This window comes from Cryptotermes secundus, unplaced genomic scaffold (assembly GCF_002891405.2).
Source record: "Cryptotermes secundus unplaced genomic scaffold, Csec_1.0 scaffold763, whole genome shotgun sequence".
NCBI lineage: Eukaryota > Metazoa > Arthropoda > Insecta > Blattodea > Kalotermitidae > Cryptotermes > Cryptotermes secundus.
Window position 1 is genome coordinate 454,464 of NW_019724754.1, and position 20,544 is coordinate 475,007.

The 20,544-nt window shown below is 43.8% G+C and overlaps 1 protein-coding gene across 11 annotated transcripts in view; it reads right to left on the reverse strand.

Annotated features, from left to right (window-relative positions):
* LOC111862945 (trithorax group protein osa) overlaps window positions 1-20,544 on the reverse strand; it is a 278,921-nt gene that overhangs the window by 243,190 nt on the left and 15,187 nt on the right. The gene's annotated exons all lie outside the window — the stretch shown is intronic.

Here is a 20,544-nt window from a genome sequence, read left to right on the forward strand (position 1 = left end):
ATCATCTGGGGCTGGAACAATAGGCCAGAAGTGGCGACAGTACAAGGGGCTTAGTCCCACTCCACTAGCAATAACAAGAAACCTAGCCCGATGAGCACTTACGAAGGCGTGAACAAAGGAGTTTTTTTCCTCCCTCTTGCGAAGAAATATCTGGAGAGTAGAATTCTTCAGACTGGTTAAACGAGCCAACATTTGTTAGTCATGGCACTCACTTGCTTGGCGTCAAGGGGACGCACAAATTGGCCTTTGCCTTCCCAAAAATTTCGACGCCCACACTGTTAAATGAATACCGCGTCTCTACAATTCACAACTGCCTCGCCCGGCTTCGATCCTGGTGAGATAACGTTAATTTGTGGTGGACAGTTTGGCTCTCGAGCTGGTTCCATCCGAGTACATCGGCTTACCCCTCTCATTCCACAAACTGCCCAACATTCATTAATCATCCTGTCATCTTACACTGTCGATGCTGACAGCGTCGTTAAATAAAAATAAAAAATCCGTGGCTTTAGTCCGCAAGCGAACTATACCGAGCGACCACCGCTTGACGGCGAGTGTTAGTGGCAACTTTGGCGGATAGAGGGGGGTCGCGTGGTCAGCGCAACGGATCTCGACGGCCGTTAATCTCGGCTTTCTTGACCGGAGCCGCTATCTCTCCATCCAAGTATCCTCACGAGGCTGAGGGGACCCCGTTCCAGACACACTACTTCTCAGAAAATCTGGCAGCGTCAGGAATCTCTGACCACTACACCACAGAGGCAGACAAATAACCAACCAAAATAATTGCCCCAAACCCGGAGGGCAGCGGAATTTTCAATTCAAATGCGTGTACGCCAGTCAAAATCGTAGTCGTCTCGGTTAAGACACCGTGTAGTCTGGTAAATGATTACCAATGTTTCGGAGAAACATACTGTTCCATTCAGAACGAATTGAGACAGACTAAAATCGGGGGATACATGTGTTTGTGAACAGAGCCCACTAGTAGAAGAAACGTGTCACGCCATCTGTCAACTGTTACGGCCAACTACTCGACCTGTCAACAGGAAGTATACGTTGCCATGGAAATAGGTCTACACAGACAAAAGATGATTTCTATAAGGCAAGAAGGAAGAGACGATGACGGTCTTCTGGGAAATGACATCGTGTAATCTGGCAGAGTGCGCCAACGTTTCGGAGGAACCTGCTGCCTCCATCTTTTTAAACCCAGATCATGGATATAAGTTCCTCCGCAACATCTGTATCTACAACATGAAACTGGGGGCACACGGTAGCGTAGTTGAGGCACTATGCTACAAGCCCGAAGGTCACGGGTTTGATTCCCCATAAGGTAAATGAATTTTTTCAATTTACCTAATCCTTCCAGCCGCACTATGGCCCTGGGGTTGTCTTAGCCTCTAACAGAAATACGTACCAGGATTCTTCCTGAGGGGTAAAGGGCGATCTGAACAAAAGGCTGACAACCTCACCGCCATCTGTGAGTCAATTGTGTAAAAATATGGGAGCCTCGGTGTCTAACAACCCTATGGGCCTTCGTGGCCTGTCACAGGGACAGCTTTACCTTCAACATGAAATTACTCAAAGTCACATCCCAGAAGTCGGCCATCTTATGCTCAGTAGTAAGAACTCTCAAATCCTGTGCCCCACACCACTCCATTTGGAGGCCAAATTTTTCACGCCGGCAGATCAAGAAAACATGTATCTATGTATGGCTCCACAGCCTCTGTTGGTCCTCGGACGTTCTTCAGTTTCTTAATCCTATATACAGTTGGCACGACTTCTTGGACGGGGGATCAGCCCATCGCAAGGCCTCTACCCACACAAAGAAGAACACAAACACAGAATAACCGCACACTATACAGACACCCATGCCTCAGACCGCGCGGCAACTGTGATCGGAGATCAAGAAAACACAAACACTGCAAATGGAATTTTACTTATACTTAAATTTGGGAGAGGAGGGGACTCAGAGAAAGAGAAATTACCACCTGCCTTGGCATTCACAGGGTCTAAATTTTACAATAATCGACAGCAAAATATATGTGGTAGCACAAACCGTAACATAACGATCTGCCTCTGCAGAGTTCGCCGATCAAACATTATAAAAATTCGTTCAACTCTTGGTGACACCGTGTAGTCTAGTAAGTGACTGCCAAATGTTTCGTAGATGCATACTGCCCTATCGCCACTTCTGCTCAAAATACAAGGCACTAGATAACAGCTATGGCTACCACACTGCACAGTGTCACAGACCGAATCACTATGTAAATCATCGGTCGGCAACCTTCTGGCACTGGAAGGCCGCTTTTGAACCCCGTCTTCATTAAGCGGGAACCATGACTACGAGGTAAAAAAAAATATAAACTTTTCTTCCTTTTTCTTGAGTTATCAAAATTCGTCGAAGGGCCGCACAAAACAATCCCGTGGGCCACATTATTCCCTCGGGTGGAACCGAAAAACGTTTCTTCTGCAAAATTTCCTCCTCTGAGCATGACGTACCAAAAAGATTCTGAGGTAGATGACAGCCCATTCGAAATGCTGGACGGACTATAATAGTACAATGAAACACTGCGCTAGTTCGTATCGACGAGAATATTAATTGGTGTTTATGCTCATAAATGCTATCGGCCTGTGGAAGCCATTCAAGTAACATCTAAAGCGTGCGTCCTCCGTACTCGTTTCAATTTATGTCCCGCCTACCCCCTCCCCCGACCCGCCTATCCCATTACGGCATGAGAAATAATGCAACGTATCTATTGTTGTGCTTCAACCTGTAGGCCCCCTTTCCAGTCCAAACTTTCAGAACTGCGACCCCATAAGCAATTCGTGCAAAACCGGTATTATTCTGTTTCGGTAAGTCCCCTTTTGCAAGAAGGTACGCTACCGCCGAGTGCAGGGTTTAAGCAAACGCCGGTCAACACACTGAACTGCATACAGATCTTACATTGTAGCAAATTAACCAATTCAGAGAGTATAACGTCCCGCTACATCCAGATGTTTCGTTTGCGAAGAACGTTACAAGTCTTGCAAGGTGCAGAACCTGGTCCATACATTAAACATGTATAAAGAATCCACTTCAGCATCTGAAAACCAGTATTTCGAAAGCAAAAGACTACATACTAGGAAATATTTACTTTAGGCCACAATATTTGTCGGGTTTCTTCTTCCTCCTCCTTCTTCTTCTTCTTCTTCTTCTTCTTCTTCTAGTCTAGTTTAAATGTACAACAGTTCTGGTATTTCAAACAGTTACCTCATGACGTTTATCAACAGCAGAGGTTACTGGGCTACCTAATTTTCCAGGAACATATTTGTCTTCTGCCTTGTGACGTCAAGCACTTGTTCAGCTACACAAGCATTTTACGAAACTCGCCAAGTTCATTACTGGGCTCGCAAAACACAACCACTGGCCCATATACCCAGCACATGAATCTAATTCATACTCTCTCATCTTATTTCTTACGATGCGTTTTAATATTATCCTCCCATCTACTAAGTATTCCTAGTGCATTTCCTTCAGACATTCCTATCAAAACTTTGCACGCACTTCTCTCAAAATGTCCTGTCCATTCCGTTCCCCTTAACTTCGATATCAAGTGCAGGGTTATAAAGGCTGATTCTAAATTATTGCCAAAAAAAGATGATTCTACGGGTAATAAAACTTTATGAGTTACACTTTCATATTCCGTAAGCAGTTTTATTTTGTTATTTCCCGTTCGAAAATTACAGGCCACGGAAACCAGGACAGTAATTTAAAATCACACTGTATAATCTTGGAGCCGGGATAGCGTAGTCGGTACAGCGGCTCCACCAGCTGGACGACCGAGGGGTCAAAGTTCGAGACCCTGTAGGATCAAGAATTTTCTCTTCTCCACGTCGTCCGGAAGGGCTCTGGGGTCCATTCAACCTATCCAATGAGCACCGGGGGCTCTTTCCCCGAGGGCAAAACTCACCTTCAGCTAGTGCCGAAGTCAGGAAAATGTGGATCTATACAACCACTCCCCCATACCATGCCTTATCTTTACCTGTATAATCTTATACTATGGCAAGTAAACCGTTGTAGGTATACGAGCCATCGAAAATCCATGTAGTGGTTTCTACGATGAGGCTTGCTTATTTTAAACAATTCTCTTAAAATTTACATGACTGACGCGGCGAGAGGAGGTAACAACTGGGACAGTCTGCACTGCGCAATTCTATTAGCCCGACTCTCGCCCTTGGGGGGGGGGGCTATAAAACAATGAGAACCATGGGCGCTCGGGACGGACGTAATGAAGACGGAGCCATAACGCCAAGCCAGGGAGCTGTTTCGGCAAATGTTACTGTCGCCATATTCAGTTTACCCTTACCTGTTCTTTGGGCCATAAAAGACTTGAGCTTCAACATATAAAAAGATCTGGCAGGATCACATGACCCTTACTTTCCTTTCAACCGTTTCTCTCTACATTGCGAGGCCGGCAAAGAAATACAATTGAAAAATTACAGCACGACTTCGCGTTACGAAATGCGGGTATTCCTGAAAATGGGTCCGCACCGTGAAATTCCGAGATACGAAGCAAGTTCTCCCACTGGTCTCCGGCAAGTTATTCGCGGAGATCCGTTCTTACAGGAACACGCGTTTTTACCCACCATAAGTAACAGTATGAATAAAAAAATAAACATGAGGCATTCTTTGCGCATGAGTCCTATAGCCTCTTTACATGCATCTGAAGTAAAGGGCAACAACATTCCACAATCGCGCTACAAGCCATGGTTCTACACCACTGACGCATGCGTATATGCCAACTGGTGGCAAGCTACATGCATTACTGACGCATGCGTATATGCCAACCAGTGGCAAGCTACATGCATCACTGACGCATGCGTATATGCCAACTGGTGGCAAGCTACATGTATTACTGACGCATGCGTATGTTTCATCCGAATTTAATGAACAGTTGGCTTTCTTATTTTATCATTTTGCGCTCAAATCAAATCTAATATTTATCATAAATTTCACTGCGGCCATAATTCAGTAGTGTGAACCTCCCTAAAACAAAGGCGCATGCATACGATGTAGTGGTCCACTTATTCGCTTAACTTCCGGTAATGCAAACTGTCATTATAGACCCCCTAAAATGTCGTTTATAGCTTCTATGTTTCGCACAGTCGCCATTCTCGATATTGCTAATGTCTGTACCTCAAAGCACAAGGGCGGAAGTAGTGGCATGGTTAGATGTATACCAGTCCTTATGCTTCTTATACAGACAGGTACAAAAAGACATTATAAAACTAAAAAAAAAAACCTGTGGCCAGTAGTCCGCAAGCGAACAATACCGACCGAGCGACCGCCGCTTGTCGGCGAAGTTAGTGCCAACTTTTGCGGATAGCGGATGTCGCGTGGTGAGCGCAACGGATCCCCACAGCCGTTAATCTCGGTTTTATAGACCGGAGCAGCTATTTCTTTGAAATAGCTCCTCAATTATCATCACGAGACTGAGTGGACCCCGTTTCAGACCCACTACTTCTCAGAAAATCTGGTACCGCCGGAATCAAACCAAGGACCTCTGGATCTGTAGCCAGGAACTCTGACCACTAGACCACAGAGGCGGTCTACAAAAAGACATTCTTCAGTGTATAATTCATATGTCTACTACGATCTATCGACACATGAAATCTCACGAGCTTGGCTCCAGTGGTTGGTCAGTTACTGTAATCAAAGCGAATTTTTGTCTACTTAATGGCAATGTCACTAGCTCAGCTCACTTAGCGCCTACTGCAAATGTAGGCTGCAATTTGATTCTTACACATTAGTCGCTGGCTTCCCACCGTGGTGGCCCGGGTTCGATCCCGGGTCTGGTCAAGTGGGATTTGTGGTGGACAAAGTGGCGCTGGGGCAGGTTTTCTCGGAGTACTTCGGTCTCCCCTGCTAATCTTCATTCCACCAATTGCTCCACAATCACCCTCACCTATCATCTGGGGCTGGTACAACAGGCCAGAAGTGGCCGCAGTACAAGGGACTTAGTCCCACTCCACTAGCAATAAAATATAAAATACACATTATACACATAAATAATTACAAGATACACAACCACGCAACGTTTGTGGGTTCTACTTTTAAGCGAAAGTGTTACAACAACATCAGCACCGCCAAGTTAATATTACTCATGGGACGAAAAGGCAGAAAGGGCAGAGGCAAACGAAACGTCGCGGGTTAGTAGATAACAGTCCTGCTCCATATACTGGGAGTCCTGGGATAAAATTTCGGACGTGATACAAGATAATCTGATGGTGTTTTAGTAATTTCCTTCAGTTTCTCACGGTAAATTACAAGATAGTACCTCCAAGTAGGCACAACCGTTTCCTTCCGTATCCTTTGCAATTCACGATTAACTAATCATCCTATCACTTGACCTTCAAAGCTTGAGCTAGTGGCGCAATGTATAGAGGGCATATAGAACATCCAGGATCAATCCGCTACGCGTGCATTTCGCATCTTCCTTAAGGACACAAGTGTGCCGCTTGCGTGAAGCATGTAAGATATGTGCCGCCTTAATCAAAAAGGAAATGCACAACATTTAACAGAGCAGTTCCTAAGTTTGAAATTATAGATCCAAAAGGTTCAAAGGTTTTTTCGGTGAAAAATTAGGCCTGACTTCTAAACGTTATCCGAATCCGCCCCACATTTCCTGGGGCCAAAACGCACAACGGTTACTAACGAAACCAGACACCGCTGCAGGAAGAACATAAATTATGCATCTCGATCACGAAATTAATCTAAAGAATATTTTAAAATTGAGTTCCTACCCCGGGATAGGGTAGTCGGTATAGCGACTGTCTACGGGCTGGACGACCGAGGGGTCGGAGTTCAAGTCCCGGTATGGTCAAGAATTTTCTCTTCTCCAGACCGGCTCTGGAGTTCACCCAACTTCCTATCCAATGGGTAGCGGGGGTTCTTTCCCCGGGGATAAAACGGCCGGGAGGTAAAGCTGACCACTCACCTCCAGCCAATGCCGAGGTCAAGAAAATGTAGATCTATATATGCAATCTCCCATACGCCTTCATGGCGTAGTGCTCAATTAGTTACGCACAGGGGCATCTTTACTTTGCCCTCATAGAAAACATACTGCATCTCCACTACAAAGGCTGGCCAGTTAAACATTCACCGTTTATTCCGAAAATGTAATGAAATGTAAATGCATATGATGGGCAAAATGCACAGTTTATAATCACAAAGCAATTGGTACGTATAGTTACCAGTATGCTACAAATGGTTAACTGCGCTAGGGTATGAATAGCACGGTCTTCTTGTCAATAATAAACCGTGAAACGAGGAAACAGTAGGAGTGGCCCATTCATGGTACAGTTTCGGCGTCTGCCTGAAAATGCTGAAGAAATATAAAACATGTCCCCATACAAGGACCAGACCCAAGGACACCCCCAGGGAACCATAAGCAAACTGCTTCGAACCCTTCCCCCCCCCCCAAAAAAAAAACGCAGATCACACCCAGGCATATGAACAAGAAAAAAATATTTCAGGCAACATTAAAACATATGCGCATGCGTGGCGAGCCTGTGCAGCCACGAGCGAGCGCGGATTGCGTTCTGGGTCGCACTAGAGGCATCATGGCGTATGCTGCAATCCCGCACATCTCGTTGTGGTATAACATACAATATGGAGGCCCAAAATATCTCCACACAGTTTAGAGAGCAGCTCAGGTGGGAAACGGATTGATAAAAGCCGATTTATGGATATGTTAACCCTTTCCATGTTACGCCCGAAATATCTCGCTCAATACACAAGTCCTTATGACTTCCACAGTGTTTTGAGTTCGGCAAAACATACGTGTCCAGCCATCATTCAAAGGTTAAATAAAGTTAACTATTCGCAGATTTTCAAAAAGAAAAATGGCCCGTTTTAATATTATCCTTTCATCCACACCTAGGTCTTCCATGTCTTCTTCTTCCCTACGGTTGTGAGATCAATGTATTATACGCAATTTTCATTTCATCCATACGTGTTTTTTTTTAATTGCAAGTGGGGTGGGACTAAGTCCCTTGTACTGCGGCCACTTCTGGCCTATTGTACCAGCCCCAGATGATAGGTGAGGGTGATTGTGGAGCAATTGGTGAAATGAATATTGGCAGGGGAAACCGAAGTACTCGGAGAAAACTTGCCCCAACGTCACTTTGTCGACCACAAATCCCGCTTGACCAGACTCGGGATCGAACCCGAAGCCAGCGACTAACCGCTTGAGCTATGGTGCGGCCGATCCATACGTGTTACATACCCCATTAAAATCACTGTTAAGTGATTTGAAAATACCAATAACAGGTTAGGTTACAGCATTTCCCCCAGCCTTGTCACTTCATTGAAATATTATCCCCAGAACCCAGAACCCTGTCTTTTAGTTTCGGTATTTAACGGCACTTTCAGTATCGAGGCTATATAACGCCGGAGCACCCTGTTGTCAAACACCTCAACCCATGTTCTTCCCTCTGGGTGAAAGGTCACGCACATGCCCACTCAGCCACATGATCATAACATATGTTCTATGCAGAAAGAAAATCCAAAAACAGAACCGTGTGTGACTTCCATTCATACACAGAGTATCGACATCAACTAACGCTTCGAGAGCGAATTAATCGATTCTACAAGGAGCACCGAAACTCCATATACAAGGAAGATCAGTTTAGTGTTAATAAACGTCTGCCGCCTTATTTAACTACACTTTATCAACTACTGCGGTTATACAGTACACAACATGTGGATGATAGCAACAAATTACGAAGGGAAACATTGGAACCAAACGCAAAAACCAATTTAGCCGTACTACCGTGGCATTCTCGTTAGAAAGTGTGTGGTAAAAACCATCTCCGGCCCGGGAATCGAACCTAAGATCTCTCGAAGCAAAACTGCTAATTACTCAGTCTCTATTTCACACATTATGCCAGTGGCTTTGCCACAGTCACAACGTTAATCGTTCCTCCACACAGAATGGTAAAAAGAAGGGGAGCTACATTGCCGACGTTGCTAAAGCTTCTTCCTTCTACAGGAATATATATATATATATGGAGCACTATGGCCCTGGGGTGGACTCAGCATCTAATAGAAATGAGTACCTGGGGGTAAAGGGTGGCCGGGCGTATGGCTGACAACTTCACCACCATCTGTGAGGAGACTCAAGAAAATGTGTGAGCCTGGAAACCTAGACGTCTCAGAACCCTGTGGGTCTCCAAGGCCAGTTAGAGATAGCTTTGCCGGTACAAAGGCACTGTACACGCTTTATCATAGACAACTGCCCTAGATTACGTTACCTTCAAAAGGAAACTGGCCATTGCTCGGTACAGCACTGCGGTTATCTCCCTTAAGATGTCACCTACGCAGTTTTATTCAGGGATACGGTGTCCATATATCATTAAACCTGAATCAAAATCGTTACAGCCGTTTTCGAGATAATCGCCATTTTGTATGGGGTGAACCATATCAAGGGCCCCTGTTTTGGGGACTCCAAATGATCAGATTCACAGAGTCCAGACCGAGGATGAATGAACTCCGGAAAACCGAATAAGATCAAAATTCATCCAGCCGATCAGGAGCTGGAGATGCGCGTATCCATCCATGTCTTCATACATACATACAAACGGCATAGCAGAAGTTAGTGTTCGTACTCATGGGGATCAAAAAGTGAACATGCGCCAAATTCTCTTAAAATATTTCCTCGTACACATTACGCAAGTTACATAACGATGACACAAAATCACTAAAATTAAGCATTCCAGGTTATCATATCAACGAAACGTCCAGCATTAACACGATGTATAACGTATGTAGGTGAAGGACGTGGGAGAAATCATTCTTCCAGTGTATCGTGCCTATTCTGTGAGTAATTTTAATATTCTGAGATATATATGTATAGTAAGTGTGGTATATAAAGATGGTTCTGGGTTGGTTATTTGTGTATGCTATTCGTGGGAGATGACGTTGAACGTCGGCCACGACGTATTATTCGATAACATGCAGGGTTGCAAAGGAAGAAAGCACGTGAAGTTCGAAGCATGAAAGCTTATATGGCAAATTGCTTCCCTTGCATTCTGAACGGACGTTACATCAGTTAACAAATAGAAATAACGTTCTGGTTGCAGGACTATGATGAGGCTCCCTTTGTACTCAGGTCCCCGATAAGCTATGGTGCAACGACAATGGGCGAGGGAAGTAGGAGACGCCTGTCCCAGTGATACGAATCGTCCATGAACTATCCTGGAACTGAACCTGGGCCTCCGCGGCGATAAACCGGTGACATACACCGAGCTGAGAGTTACCTCCGTAAATCCTGATCTGGCAGAGCGAAATACAGAAAGAAATAATAAACAAAGAAAGTTTCAGCTTATAGGAAGGGAAGTAAACGAATGGGCTGTGTTCTTGACATTCAGCACTCGAAATAAAACTCCGCTGATGACGTGCCATGACCTAGGATCAGGGTCCTCGGCACGTATCCATGTCGGTTCTCTCGTCCGTCCTTCACCCCCGCACGGGTTCACAAACAAGACACTATTTTATAAACACTTGCATTACTCATTTCCGGTGATATACAGCACAGCAAGCGCACACACGTGTGATGTGGTATCACTCTGATCAGCTTTACGGAGGCATCAGATTCGAATCCGGGCCGGAACAGACTAAACGACATGTCACTTTCTCTTGTCCCTCCAAGCAAATATCGTCACACAAAGAATTTCACTCGCCGTGAGTATGGAACACAGATTTGACGCTACAAGAACAAGAACATAGTTCATCATGAGCCACGGTTGTAACAAACGATAACGCACCTAGGGGTAAACACGGTCGAGGTGTACCGAATCGGCATATATTACGTATACCCAAAATGACAACATAAAAAATCAGACTTAAGCTGTTAAAATCAAATTTATGAGACGAAATGTACGAACGCGCCTGAACGAACCATAAAATATATGATATATTAAAATAATCAGAACATAACACATATGGACGAAATTTCGAACCCTGCTGGCTTCGTGTCGACAGAACGCAAATAAGACTTTCGTATTAACTATTATAAACCACGTGGTTCAAGGAACCGAGGAAGACGATTAACGAGACAACTTTTAGAATGAGGCCGGAACGGGCCAACATGTAGCCAAACTCCCGTGCTGCTACACGAAGAAAACACCAGTTCATAATCAACCGACGACTGTACAGATGGGGCACACGGATACATTAATGATCAGAGAACAAAACAAGTATATGATTTTAATCTTAAACTAAAATTCAACACAATATTACAAATATTTAGCTGTCGGTCTTGTACAGAAAATAATTGTAACAGTACTTCCGAAAAAATAAATGTATCTACACTCGCTTTAATGACATCCTACGGAAATTCATTGAAACTTGTGATCCTTACGAGACCAGGGAGGGGAGGGGAGTACGATCCCCCACAGCCACCTTACACACTCAAAATACGTCTGCGGCTATCGAAAACGTACCGGCATCGTGTCCCAACCATGTTTCAAGACACATATACACAAAACCCTTCTCAGCCTGAAACTCAGTATTGAAAAATTCGGGGCCTACAGCACTGAAACGATCGTTGTTTATTCTGAGAATCATAATGTTCTGTAGACAGAACTGATTTATTTCAAGCGAGAGAATAAACGTATAATAAATACACAGGGTATGTCTCGCCACTCTTTCAGTTCGTCTCCTCTACAATCGCATACATTTCTATGAAATATGGTATCGGGGTTTACAATAAACTTCGTTGGCCGATTTTAATTTTGATGCATAACTACTAACGGCTAACTACACCCCAAGCTTTACACGAGGCACATATCGAAGATCCGCGATAAAAAAAAAGGTTTAGTACAAAAAGGAATGAAACAGAATTACTTACTTACTCATGGAGCTGAGCCCTTCTGGAGGAGCCACCAATTCTGCAGCTACTCAAGAATTTATCGGCATTTTATGGAACGTGAAGGTTCAATACCGTGTTCACAAGAGCCCTCCACTGGTCCCTATCCTGAGCCAGACCAATCCAATCCATACCATCCCATCCTATCTCTCTAAGATCCATTTTAATATTGTCCACCCACCTATGCCTTGGTCTTCCCAGGGGTCTCCTTCCTTCTGGCTTTCCCACCAATATCCTATATGCATTCCTCTTCTCCCCCATTCGTGCTACAGAATATATCATCTAAATACAATGCCTTCGTTTAAAATACTTTCGCTTATGACTCACACCAAAACGCGATGACAACCCTCTGCCCAGCGCAGCTTCATATATGAAGAATATCGGGACCTAAGATGGAGGAAGTGACTTGATACTGAAGAAAACTGCATAATGAATTACGAATGCTGCACTCTTCACCAAATATTATCAGCACGGTTAAATGATGGAGCATCAGACAGGCAGAGCACAAATGCATACAAAGTTTTCGTACAAAAACCTGAAGGAAAGAGACATGCGCAGAAAGGAACTGAACAAGATCTCCGGCCAGTAGCCTAGTCGCTACATTGCCTGAGTTACTGGTATAAAATCTGTGTGAAAATGGTGCATAAAACGTGCTCATAACACCACCACGATTGCAAAACAGCGCAGAAGGAATTGCCAGCATACTGCGGGCTGCAAGGGTGAAGTCTGGCAATGCTTGGCATGCGTCGGTGACGTCACACACAACACGGTAGCAGTTGCATCCGCGTGAACGAAGTACATGACTGGGAAATTAATGCGTTTCTTGAATGCCGATTGCCTTGTTCTAAATGTTGCATCGTGAGTGCTTGCATTCCATCCGTTCCCTGAGAAAATAAAATATCGGATGTTCCAAAACCGGTTCAGATACACGAAAATCGCATTTCCTTACCGAGTACATCACATTTTTCTTTAATTCTAAAAAAGTTTTAACCAAAAGGGACATTTCTGAATCGTAACTGAAACAAACCAAGCCTTGATGGATTTCAGATTCTCACAGTTGTGAGTGCAGGGAATACTACGTGACACCATCCAGTCCGGTACTTCACAAGAACGTACTGCCTTCACCTTCATGGACGTACGTACGTCAAGCAAGCAACCACTGGGCTTGCTGTCTACGTCTAGTCGGTCATTTACTTGGCCTGCTCTTCGGCCCTGAAGATGGAGGTAATACGTTCCTCCAAAATGTCAATGAACTACCGGATCGCATGGCGTCATATTCTACAATACTGTACTCTTCAAATAGTGCTTTGGATTTCGGGGTTACGTTGTCAGGTTACTGGTTACCAACGTTTCGGAGAAACATGCTGTCGCCATCTTCAGAAAATACGTCGTAAACATCGAACACCACAAACATTAGCGAAGAAACGCCATCTCTGTACCAAACTACACGGCACCATATCTCAGAAGACATTAATCTTAACACTCATAAGCTCACAAGCAGAATGTTTTCCGATGAATTTGTTTTTCCCCTTTGCTTCAGAGTTAAAATGTATCCACTTAAGGCATTTTAACGTGTCTTTCCTCTCTAATTTCGTGCCAAGGAACTTGCCAAAAGACGCCTGTTTCATTTTAATACACCTTTTGCTTAAAGCACTTTCTGCCGTAACCTCGCTCTTCCTCGCAAAATATCAAAGATAAAAATAAAAGCAGGCTTAACTAGCTAAGCTAAGCGAAGTCCTTGCGAAGCCAACAAACTGTTTCTCGGCTAATAACGAAGTTCCCAGTAACTTACAGAACCCTCAGGTTCATTACCGTGTTCATTACAGCCTGCCACCGGCCCCTATCCTGAGCCAGAAGAATTCCGTCCACATCCTTCCAAACATCTTTCAGATCCATTTTAATATTATCCCCCATCCACACTTGGATCCTCATCTCTTCATATTTACATACCGATATTTGCCGCAGGAACCTCTTTACCTAGTCGTTGCCTAGTAATGAACGTCTACTTTGGATTTCACACATGTCATAATATGAAACTAATCATTATGCAAACAGACCTCCGTCACGTAACATAAGGGCATAACTACGAAATTATTTTCTCTAATAAAATTTTGTGGGTTATCTTAAATAGGAGGTGAAACGGTTTGGCAAAATTTATGCAAGTAAAAAAGCAAGTGTGAACGGAGAAGTTCATGGAGGTAGGCCTAGGCCCACAGGGGCTGTAGCGCCAAGGGGGAAAAAAAGTAAGTAAAGCTATCCCTGTATCAGGCCGTGAAGGCCCATAGGGTTGTGAGACGTTGAGGGTCCCACATTTTCTAGACAATCGGCTCAAAGATGACGGTAAGGTTGTCAGCCTTACGCGCCGGCCGCGCTTTACTCCCCAGGAAAATTATTTAATTAATTCCTCGTACTCATTTCTGTTAGAGGCTGAGTGAACCCCAGGGCAATAGTGCGGCTGGAACGATTAGATCAATTGAAAAAAAAAATCCAGTGACCTCATCAGGACTTGAACCCGCGACCTCCCGGCTTGTAGCATAGCCCCTCAACCAACTACGCTATTGCGTGCCCCCAAATTAATGCAGTAACTTCGCGTAATTTAATCTTGTAAATTTGAATTTCTGTATGGAGGTGGGCGTCATTTAAACAGGCGCAACCCTGCACTTTGGGCCACCAGAAGTGCAGAAGTATAAACAACGGGCTAACAAAGCGCATACATCACTTGATGATGTCATACCGACATTTCCAAATATTTACCGTTCAGAGGACGGCAGTTACTATGTGAGCCACCGGCTTTTAACAGCCTGCATTCAGCCCACAGTGTACATGTGCGTTACATACAATTCCAAAAACAAACAGCAATCATTTCCCTAAACAACATTAACCGATTAATCGTCTTTGCCACGGACACGTATTTTCGGTGAGGTAGGTACCTAATTTTTAAATATTATTTAGATAAACTTCCAGCTGTTGGAGTCACCTCTACGTTTCTCCATAGTGCAACAGAGCCGAACACGTTAACAGTCCGAACTACAGAGGTGCCTCCTGAAGGCGTACTCCGCTGAGCACGTATTTTTCAAGCATTCTTTGCTATTTCACGTATCTCACTAGCCTCAATGTCCATTTACTGCTACCACGTCCAGCGCTGTTTCGTTGCTTGGTAACCGCTTAATTCATAAAGCGATCAGTATTCAGCGGCATGATGGGAATTAATAGACAATCAGTGAACAGGAATCTCTACAGACCAACAATAAAATCGGACTGGCGCTGGCCGAGATAATGAGTGCCGTGGTTTCAGAAGTACAAATTCTATCTGCTAACAATGGTCTGTGATCTTCACGAAAAACTCTTATTCAGAAGACATTTCTGAAAACTGCACTGTTTTCTTTTTTCAGTTTTGGATGTTGCGATTTGGCTGTTACAGTAAACGAAAACGTATTCCTGGGCTTAATTAAGCACCACGCCATGGTGCATGGCGTTTCCCCTGATACAGACCCTGCAATTTCGCGTGAAAGCTGAGTTTGTGACGACTGTCTTCTGGGATGTACAGCTGTGTAGTCCGGTATACATTTACCAATGTTTTGAAGGTACTTGTTACCGAAATCTTCAGGGCAGAAGAGTTGTATTTAACGTTTCTTCTACCCTGGAGTCGGAGGTAGCAAATCCTGTTCAAATCCAAGATGTCATATCCCAGAAGTCAGCAAACGCCATTTTTCCGTCGTCAAGACTCTAAACGAGACAGCAATGCCCTATAAAACGTCAGTAATTTTTACAACTTCAATGTGTTGCCACACCCAGAACACTATATGGGGTCTGGGCAAATTCTGGTATCCTGATTAGCAATACCAGGAGTTTAAGTGCTAAATCCACTTATCGGATTATCTGTCGGCATTTATACATTACGTGAAGTAACCACGTGTGCATTGTCCTTCATAACGATTGAGTTAAATGTCACCCCTTGACGGAAGGGGATCTGATGGCTTGAGATAATCGATTTTAAGCATGGATAACCATATGCAGGGATGAGGAAATTCCGGTTCATCATGGCGAATAAAAGGAAGGTGACACGTCAAGAGATTCCAAATCACGACATCACAGCGTGGCGCACGAAATGATCCAGTATTTGATCTATTAACAAAATCTTTATTTCAATCACAATACTGGAAACTAACATACAGAAAGATAGGCAATTGCATGGAGATTTGTCCTCTGTGAATCGCGTGTTCAATATGACCATCATTACGTCTGGCAGCTTATTCAACATGAACTGTGATGATTACTCGACGACACGTACCCTCAGTTATCTCGTTCCAGGCCTGAATGATTACTTACTTACTTACTAATGGTGCTGAGCCCTTGTTGAGAAGCCGTTAATTCTGCAGCTACTCAAGAATTTCCAATCATTTTATGGAACCCTAAGGTTCGTTGACGTGTTCAGAAGAGTCCTCCACTAGACCCTATCCTCAAGCCAGATCAATCCAATCCATAGCATTCCATCCTATGTCTCTTAAGATCCATTTTAATATTGTCCACCCACCTACGCCTTGGTCTTCTCAGTGGTCTCTTTCCTTCTGGCTTTCCCATCAATATCCTATATGCATTCCTCGTCTGTCCCATTCGTGCTACATGCCCTAGACTTCAATGATTAGTACTCTAAATTCCTTTATTGTCTGCGGCTGTTTCGGAAAAATCTTTTCCTTCAGGAATGACCAAAAAAAGTGGTCACACGCGTTTATATCAGGACTATTCTGGGGTCAGTTCTGTCCACATGCATATGTACGTATTTAGTTGCTGGAAACTATACACAGACATCTGATATCTGGTTACTACTAACACCATGCTGTAACCATTCCTCAATACCCAACAGAACCAGAGCCAGCCAAGATATCCACCGCGCTTCATGGAACTCGAGAGTTAATTGCAGTGAAAACTTAAGGCGCCACTGGTCACAATCCTGAGATAAATGAATCCAGTTCACACACTCCCACCCTATTTCCTAATGATCCACTGTCAAGTCATCCTTCCATCCACCACCATTTCTTCCAAGTCGCTCTTTCCTTCAAGTTTTCCGACGAAAACTGCTTTTTCCCAAGCGATTTCCATTGCTCCACAGACCTGCAATTAATTCTCACTCACAGCCAATCAATCTCCTACACAGAAACCTGAACTAAATTGATGTAGCATCTCATGCGTCTCTTAACTAGGTCTTTCATTACTGGGATAAAAGCAACAGAGGAAAGACTATGAGAACGAGGAGCTGAGGAAGATGTCTGGACATAAGAAAGATAAACGGGAAAAAGGACTGGAGTAAAGTATATACCGTATTTATGCATGTATAGGCAGCACATCTTTTTGCCAAAAATTCAAGAGGAAAACTGGGGTGCGGCTTATATTCGAAATATTCGAAATCACACTTCATTTAAAAAATATATATATATATTCATAATTAGTAATACAGGGTGTTCAAAGATCGAGAAAATTATTTTTTCTATAATTTCTGTCTGAAAATTGTGCTGCGGCCTATACACGCACGCGGCCTATACATGCGTAAANCACACGCGTAAATACGGTAACTAGGTCCCCATTCGCCCAATACGGTTAGCGTGCATAATTCAAGAAGGAAAACTCCGTGGACCATGTAACTGATAAAACGAGAAATACAAAATGTCAGACGGGGAAGACAGCGAGAAGTAAACGCTGACGAATAGTAACCTCACTTAAACCGCAAGTTCCTCTAAATAACATTTAAACATCCAGTTCCTATCCCATACTCGGTTAATCTCCGTAGGAAAATATTCACTGCTTATTTTTGGAAAAACACAATTACACTGGGTGTACAAATGCAAAACTTTTAACGTTAAAGCAGATGGAACGTACAGTAATCATGACCTACAGAAAAACTGAAATCGTTGTACAAAAAGGAGTGCGTAGGTGACAACTGGCGCCAACAGGTACAGGACTGTGTCCAATGGCAGGTGTTAGTAAAGACACCGCCGCGCTTTCTGGTTACATAAAATCATTCAATTTCTTGACCAATTACGCAACGAACAGCTCCTCAAGCAGATCCCGCACCACGTTCCAAGAACCCTGTCGTACGGTTAGCTATGAGTGCTGGGATTTACCACCACACACCAGAACAGCTCAGACGCACATGTTTTCTCGAATATAACGGTAAACGTCGAATGCAAATGCCCTGGAATGAGTACGGCGTTACCTCCACGCCTTCATCACAATGTACAGCCGTATACAAAGGTAATATTAATGGTATCCACACAAAACATCGCGGGGCACCCGGTACCATAGTTGCTTGAGGCATTACGCTAGAAGCTGGAAGGACGTAGGTTCGAATCCCGATGAGGTCACTGTATTTTTCAGTTGACCTAATCCTTCAGCCGCACTATGGTCCTGGGATCGACTCAGCCTTTAACAGAAATGAGTACCAGAATCTTCCTGGGGGTAAAGAGTGGTCAGCAAGTAAGGCTGACAAATTCATCGCCATCTGTGAGCCGACTGTATAGAGAAAATGTGAGAGCCTCGATGTCTCACAACCCTATGGACCTCCCCAGCCTGTTACAGGGATAGCTTTACCTTTACCTTTACCTTTACCCGAAACATCTTGAAAGAAACATCACAACTCGAGCAGCAAACGTTAGGGAAGTAACGTCACATGCGTTCTATGACGTCACAGGTATGACATTCTGGTTTCCATCTTACATTGGAAATAAAATCTCTTTAGGGTGCAACAATCTACGTCACTATCTGATGATGACAGGCCCTCAAAGGATGCTCTACACACAGCACACATTTATATTCCTTCTTCGATTATTTAATGACGCTGTATGTCGGGCTGTAGCGATAAATGATATAGTTATTAGTGAGTGGCAAATTGGAAAACGTGTTAAAGAAATCGGTCGTGGCCTACTGTGAGGTACTATACACCGCCATTTACCCACACAGAACAAGAAAACGCATAAATATTTCAAGCCGGGGGATCTCAGGCCGAGATGTGAATTCAGGACCCCGTGAATACGAAACAGGGGCGCCAACTGCTGAACCAGGACGTTTGGGTACATCTTCAGAACATTTATAATTAATTCCACTGCGATAAGATGCCAAATCCAAAGCAGAACGTTCAACACTACACCGACAAACGAACGAAAGAATAATAATCCATTTTCACACATCAGCTTCGTTTATCAAGTAATTTGTAAACTCACTTAGTGGCACTTTGACCCCCCCCCCGGGCCTTCCTCCTCCTCCTGCTCCTACCCACTGTTCAATGAAGAGAAACGCTTTCAGACTACGGCCAAACAATGGGAGTCCTTGTGTCAAAAGAATTCCCTAATCAGGCAAAAGACCGGGTTTCATTACATTCCAGATCATGTTCTCCATACGCCCCCCCCCCGCTTCTCCATTGTTTTCCAGCCAATTAAGGAGAAACAAACATCCCTAGTCTAAAAGCTTATAGTCTGAATCTAAGGGAAAGTTTAATTTTGCATCACGAAAGTAGTTAATCTTCTCTTAAACGTCCAACATTCGTTCCAGGAAACATGAACCCTTCTGACTAAAAAAAAATTCATATTTAAATATTCATAACCAAAACGCAAACTTCTTTACATAAAAACTGTTCCTGTAATATGTTCTTCTATGACGACCTCCCCATGGTCACACAAAAATAATTTTTATGCGGCCTTTTCGTTTACAGTGGAAGGAGAATGATACGCCCGTGTGTGTCTGCACGTCTGTTTCAAAACTACGCGACGGATTTTTATTAAATTTAGTAACAGCGGGGTTTTATGCTACTGAATATTTCTTGCTATATCCTGTATGATATGAAACACGGAAGCAAAGGCCTACTCCCAAAGAGTCTTCATCCTTCATTACACGTGACTTTCATATGCTGGAGGCGACTCCCGATATCACTGGATATTTTCAATTGATCCAATCCTTCCAGCCGCATTATGGCACCGGGATCGACTCACCCTCTAACAGAAATAAGTACCAGGATTCTACCTGGGGGTAAAGGGCGACCGGTGCATAAGGCTGACAACCCCACCGCTATCTGCGAGCCGATTGTCCAAAAAATGTGGGAGCCTCGACGTCTTACAACCCTGTGTCTCTCCAAGGCCTGTTACAGGGATAGCTTTACCTTTACCTTTGATTGCTGATTGGCTTGTTCATGTTGCGACGCTTTTTAATTTCATTTTTATACAGTATCCAGGAAGCATGGTCGTTGATGAAGAATTGGAGAGGATGTGGAACGAAGCAAAGTTACTTCATTCTTAGGCTATGGGTTAGATGACAGCAGGTATTTTTCTCTCAACCCATAGCGTCCACACCGGCTCAGAGAGCAAGCCAGCCGACCATCCAATGAGCAATGGGGGCTCCCTTCTAAGGGGGAAAGCGGCAGGACTTTCTTGTTTTGAAAAACAAATCATGTATAAACCTCAAATCTTACAAATCATGTATATACAAAAATGTCCCAGGCAACGCCCATCCAGCCCCTTGTATCTTATTTTATTATAGCGGTCACCCTGATTCTTTAACATGTCTATTAACTCTAAGAATATACCATTAATATTTTTACATACAGTTATTTCTATTTAAAAAAGAGGAAGTCTGTTTACGAAATTACAGACTCCTT